Genomic DNA, 6,952 nt, shown 5'->3' on the forward strand with positions numbered 1-6,952 from the left:
TATCCCCTCCAATCATCCAACTCATCGTTCGATAACCATGTCACGTGTCCTCTCAACTGCTTTCTCCTCCTTTCTTTCTCTCCTCCACTTCTACTCCCTTCCCCTCCCTTGTGTTCCCCTGTCTTCCTTCTCCCTTTCCAGTAACCTCTGCCTTCCTTCTGCCTGGTTGTCCATGTCCCCTCTCCTTGATCTTCCTCCCCTCCTGTGCTCTCATTCGACCAAGTGTGCTTGGAGGCTGGCACTCGGGATGCTGAGTGGGCCCTGATGCCTGTTATTGGGTGATGCCAAGCCCTGATCCTACCTAAGGAGCACACTGGGCTCTTCAGACCATTTGCTGACAATTAAAGTTCCATTATATCTTAGCTTCTGTAGTAATTAAACAGCACCAAAAATGTTTATCCAAAATCAAATGCCCAAATATTTGGTTAATAGTTCTTCCTCTAAATATGAAGAAGAATTTTGAATAATGTACATTTTTTCTTACTTGGATGAAGCCAGTTACTCCAGATAAGCATTACATTTTATTACATTGTACCTTATACTTGGTATAAAAAGAAGTAATTATTGATTGATTACTGTGATAGCAATAAGTCAGGGAGTGATACTGAGTCAGATTTGTCTAAATGGTATAAATACTTTATTAACCAATAAACCAGCTTATTTATTAGCACGCCAACTGTAACACAATATTTTCGACCCATCTAGTTTATACTGTTCATCCTAAAGCAGGTTAACAAGATATACAATGTATTCATGATTTTTTTCAATTTGATAATTAGAAATTAAAGTTTTCCTTATAATCTTATGCTTTTTTCCTCCTCAAACCCATTCAGTGACTTTTCATTGCTGACCTTAAGTGAAAGAACAAATGCCTTAGTCTTGAAGACTCTAGATGCTTTGTAATTCAGAGCTCTGGGACCAATCTATACAGCAATTTATTCTGAAGAATGAATGAAGAAGCAAAATGAGCTTTAAAAAGGATTTCTACTTGATTACTTTTCCTGTTTACTCCAGTGAATGCTTTTTTTCCGTCCAAACTCTAGCAGGATTAATATGTCCAATCCCAAGCCTTAAAGGAGGTTTACAAGTGAATGTAACTGCTTCCCCGGATACAAAGAATTATGTAGCATAGTCAGAAGCATTTGAAGCTACATGTATATTGCCTCCAGCTCAATCTTCTCACCAATTCAACAACATTCAGCAAGTATGTTCTTCACAGCACAACTCTTATTTAAGAGTTATTTGGACTCTTCCTGATCCCTTCCTTTTATAAACAGGTCAGTCCTAAAGGTGAGGCAGAGCAAGGTAAGCGTCTACACCAGTGGGAGCTGAGGGGCAGCTGAGGAGGCCCAGGACCTGGAACGAGGTGTAAGAGCTTGAGTGGGTGAAGAGGGAGTCCACACACCAGGGAGCAGCTTGGCACAGGATGTCAGAGCCCATGAAGGGTGAGTAGAGTGGCCCTACGGTGCAAGGAGGGAGCTTACGACATGGACAGTCAGAGCCCAAACAGGGTGAGAATGGGGAGTCCCGTAGTGGGGTGGAGAGGAGGCTCAGACTGGATGAGGGTTCAACATAAGGCATCAGAGCCTGAGGCGGGAGAGGAGGACATCCACATGGGGTGGGGGAGAGGCAGAGATGGGAGCTTGGTTACCACAGTGGGTATGGTTCAAATAAGAAAATTTACAAATGATAATAAGATTCAGGTTTCTCACTGCTGGAGAAGGGAGTTGCAGATATTCAAAAGGAAAAACTAGAATGAACCCTTTTTTTTGTTGGATTGGAATTAGAGGTATTGATGTTAGCAGTTCTCACTGTTCTCAATACATGGATAGACTTATACATATAGATGTAAATGTGTGTTTGTAAACATATCTTGCAGTTTCTCTCTAGATATATATAGACATAGATGCAAATACAAATATAGATATAGATATAGACTTTAGCTTTCTAACTGAGAAAGCCTGGGAGCAACAACACCTCAATGACAATGAGCACATCCAGTGCCCAGATCTTGGCTTCTAAATGCCATGCTCTGCTAAAAGAACCAGGGCTTCTTGGGGAAATGGCTGATTTCAGGGATGGAGCAGGAAAGGGACAATTTGAGATAGAACATCTCTTTGTACTAAAAGATAAGGAAGTACTCAAATAATGATGGGTACATATCAAAGGGTACAAAAGCCAACCACAAAAGTAGCAGGATACTAAGTAAGACAGGTCAAAGGCTTCCTCTCTCTTTACTTCCCCTCACAAATAATGCCAAGAAGAATAAAATGAAAATATCACCTTCTCTGCTTTCAGGCTTCTGCTGAAAGTGGGCTAGTTTGATGACTTGAAGAGTCTTGGACCCTGGGTGTTGATAGATACATATCAGAGGAGTAAATGAGTACTAAGCATGGAGTTTGCAAAAGTTTCTTTTTATGTATCCTCATGCAGTGATCACTCTATCATTTACAATGGCCCCTCAATCTTAGCATATCTTACCTGGGATCAACACAGTCTATTAGTCCCGTCAGTTTCTATAAACCAGAATTTTAGAATTATCTATTACAGTTCTGTGAAAAATGTCCTTGGTATTTTGATAGGAATTGCATTGAATTTGTAGATTTCCTTGGGTAGTATGGTCATTTTAACAATATTAATTTTCTAATCCAAGAACACAGTATATCTTTCCATTTGTTTGTGTCATCTTCAATTTCTTTAATCAATGTCTTATAGTTTTCCAAATATAGGTCTTTAACCTCCTTAGTTAGATTTCTTTCCAGGTATTTTATTATCATTGATACAATTATAAATGGGATTGTTTTTTAAAATTTCTCTTTCTGGTAGTTCACTGTTAGTGTATAGAAACACAACAGATTTCTGTATATTAATTTTGTGTCCTGCAACTTTACTGAATTCATATATGAGTTCTAATAGTCTTTTGGTGGTGTCTTGTAGCATTTTCTATATGTAGTATCATGTCATCTGCAAACAGTGCCAGTTTTACTTCTTCCTAATTGCAATGGTCAGGACTTCCAGTACTATGTTAAATACAAGTGGCAAGAGTCTTGTTCCTGATCTTAGAGGAAATGCGTTCAGCTTTTCACCATTGAATGGGATGTTATCTGTGGGCTTGTCATATATGGCCTTTATTATGTTGAGGGCTGTTTCCTGTATACCCACTTTGTTAACTGTTTTTATCATAAATGGATGTTGAATTTTGTCAAAAGTGTTCTACATTTATTGAGATGATTGTAGGATTTTTATTCTTCAATTTATCAATGTGGTGTATTACATTTATCGATTTTCAGATACTGAAACTTTCTTGCATCACTGGGATAAATCCTACCTGATCATGATGTATAATACTTTTAATGTATTACTGGATTTGGTTTGCTAATATTTTGTTGAGGGTTTTTGCTTCTGTGTTCATCAGTGATATTTGCCTGTAATTTTCTTTTTTTGTGATATCTTTGACTGATTTTGCTATCAGGGTGATGCTGGCCTTGTAGAATGAGTTTGGGAGCATTGTTACCTCTGCAATTTTTTGGAAGAATTTGAAAAGGTTAGGTGTTAACTTTTCTTTAAATGTTTCATAGAATTCACCTGTGAAGCCATCTGGCTTTTGTTTGTTGGGAGTTTTTGTATTACTGATTCAATTTCCCTACTGGTAATTGGTCTATTCAATTCAAAAAGAAATATTGGTATTTCTTCCTGATTTAGTCTTGGAAGATTGTACATTTCTAAGAATTTGTCCATATCTTCTAGGTTGTCCATTTTATTGGAGTATAATTGTTTGTAGTAATCTCTTATGATCCTTTGTATTTCTGTGGTATTGGTTGTAACGTCTCCTTTTTTATTTGATTTTATCAATTTAGGTCCTCTCCCTTTTTTTCTTGATGAGTCTGGCTAAAGGTTTATCAATTACGTTTATCTTTTCAGTGAACCAGCTTTAGTTTCATTGATCTTTTCTATTGTTTTTTTAGTCTCTATTTAATGTATTTCTGCTCTGATCTTTATTACTTCTTTCCTTCTCTAACTTTGGGTTTGTTTGTTCTTTTTCTAGTTCCTTTAGTTGTAAGATTAAGTTGTATATCTGAGTCTTTTTTTGTCTCCTGAGGTAAGCTTGTATCACTATAAACTTTCCTCTTAGAACTGCTTTTGCTGCATCCCGTAGATTTTGAATCATTATACTTTGTCTTCATTTGTCTCCAGGTATTTTTTATTTTCTCTTTGATTTCTTCAATGACCCATTGGTTGTTTAGTAGCATATAGTTTAGCCTCCATGTGTTTGTGTCTTTGCAGTTTTTTTATTTTAGTTGATTTCTAGTCTCATAGCTTTGTAGAAAGCATAGAAAAGATGCTTGCTACTATTTCAATTTTTAAAAATTTACTCAGACTTGTTTTGTGGCCTAGCATGTGAGCTATCCTAGAGAATGTTCCATGTGCACTTGAAAAGAATATGTATTCTGCTCCTTTTGGATGAAATGTTCTGTATCCATATATTAAGTCTATCTGGTCTAATGTGTCACTTAAGGCCAGTGTTTCCTTACTGATTTTCTGTCTGGATGATCTGTCCAATGATGTAAATGGTCTGTTACAGTTTCTTACTATTGTTGTGTTACTGTCAACTTCTCCTTTTATGTCTACTAATATTTGCTTTATGTATTTAGGTGCTTCTATGTTGGGTGCATATATATTTATAATTGCTATATCTTCTTCTTGGATTGATCACTTATCATTATGTAATGTCCTTCTTTGTCTTTTGTTACAGTCTTTGCTTTAAAGTCAATTTTATCTAATATAAGTATTACTACCCTGCCTTTCTTGTTATTTCCATTTGTATTGAGTACCTTTTTTCCACCCCCTCCCTTTCAGTCACTGTGTGTCTTTAGATCTAAAGTGAATCTCTTGTATACAGCATATAGATAGGTCTTGGCTTTGTATCCATTCAGTGACTTTGTGCCTTTTGATTGGAACATTTAGTCCATTTACATTTAAAGTAATTATTGATAGGTACATACTTATTGCCATTTTGTTCATTGTTTGGGGGTTGTTTTGTGGTTCTTTATTGTTCCTTTTTTCTTCTTTTGCTCTATTCCCTTGTGATTTGATGACTATCTTTAGTGTTATGCTTAAATTCCTTTCTCTTTTGTGTGTGTTTATCTATTATAGGTTTTTGGTTTGTGATTACCATGAAGTTTGCATATAGCAGTTCATATAAATATGTGATTATTTTAAGTTGCTGATCTCTTAAATTGGAACCCATTTTAACAACCTTGTACTCCTCTTCCCTCTCACATTTACTGTTTTTGACATCATATTTTATATTTTTTTGTTTTGTGTATCTCTTAACTACTTACTGTGGATATAGATGATTTTACTACTTTGTCTTAATCTTTCTACTAGCTTCTTAAGTGGTTGATCTCCTACGTTTACTATATATTTGCCTTTACCAATGAGATTTTTCCTTTTGTAATTTTCATATTTCTAGTTGTAGCCTTTTCTGCTTAGAGAAGTCCCTTTAACGTTTCTTGTAAAGCTGGTTCCATGGTGCTGTCTCTTAGCTTTTGCTTGTCTGGTAAACTTTTGAGCTGTCCTTCAAATCTGAATGCTAGCATTGTTGGGTAGAGTATTTTTGGTTATAGGTTTTTTCCTTTCATCACTTTAACTCTATCATGACACTCCCTTCTGGTCTGCAGAGTTTCTGCTGAAAAGTCAGCTGGTAGCCTTATGGGAATTCCCTTGTATGTAACTTAGTGCCTTTCTCTTGCTGCTTTAAATTTTATTTATCTTTAATTTTTTCCATTTTAATTACATGTCTTGGTTTGGTCCTTTTTGGTTTGATCCTGTTTGGGACTCCTTGTGCTTCCGGGACCTGGGTGTCTGTGTCTGTTTCCTTCTTTAGGTTCAGGAAGTATTCAGCTATTGTCTTCAAATATGTTCTCCGCCCCTCTCTCTCTCTCTCTCTCTCCTTCTGGGGCCGCTATAATGTGAATGTTAAGACACTTGATGTTGTCCCAGAGGTCTCCTAATGGTCCTCATTTTTTAAAATTATTTTTTCTTTTTTCTTTTCAGCTTGAGTAATTTCCACTGAGTTGACTGAACCATTCCCCTTCTGTGTCATCTAATCTACTATTGATTTCTTCTAATGTATTTTTTATTCCAGTAATTGTATTCTTCAGCTCTGTTTGGTTCTTTATATTTTCCAACTCTTTGTTAAACTTCTCATTGTGTTCATCCATTCTTCTCCTGAGTTCTTTGAGCATCGTTATGACTATTACCTTCAACTATTTATTGATTACGTTGCTTATCTCCACTTCACTTAGTTCTTCTTCTGGGGTTTTATCTTGTTCCTTCATCTGGAACACACTACACTGTTGCCTCATTTTGCCTAATTCACTGTTTTTATTTTTATGTATTTGGAAGGTTGATTATGTATTCTGATCTTGGAGAAGTGCCCTTATATAAGAAACATCCCATGGGGCCCAGCAGCTCACTCACCTCTGCTCACTGGTGCTGTATGCTCTAGATGTGCCCTCTATGTGGGCTGTATGGATCCTTCTGTTGTGGTGGGTTGACTACTGTGGGTGCAGTCGGCGTGGCTGGCCCCTAGTCTTGTTGGTTGCCAGGCCCTGCCTGGTGTGGAGGCTGCCAGCCACTGCTGGGCAGGGCTGGATCCTGACATGACTGGCTACATGGCCAGGGGAGTCCCAGTGCTGGTGCCAGCTCAGTGGTGGGCAAGGCTGGGTCATGAGGCTGCTGGCTACAAAGCCCAGGGGATCCCAGGGCTAGTGCTGGCCCACTGGTGGGTGGATCCAGGTCCCAGGGTGGCTGGCTGCTGGGCCAGGGTTCCTGGAGGCAGTTCAGCCTGCTGGTGGGTGGGGCTGTGGTTGCAGAGTCTGGGCTGCTCCAGAACTGGGGTCATTCTGCTATTGGGCAGGGCTGGGGCCCAAGACATCATGGGATGCTA

This window comes from Balaenoptera musculus, chromosome 3, assembly GCF_009873245.2.
Source record: "Balaenoptera musculus isolate JJ_BM4_2016_0621 chromosome 3, mBalMus1.pri.v3, whole genome shotgun sequence".
Classification (NCBI taxonomy): Eukaryota; Metazoa; Chordata; class Mammalia; order Artiodactyla; family Balaenopteridae; genus Balaenoptera; species Balaenoptera musculus.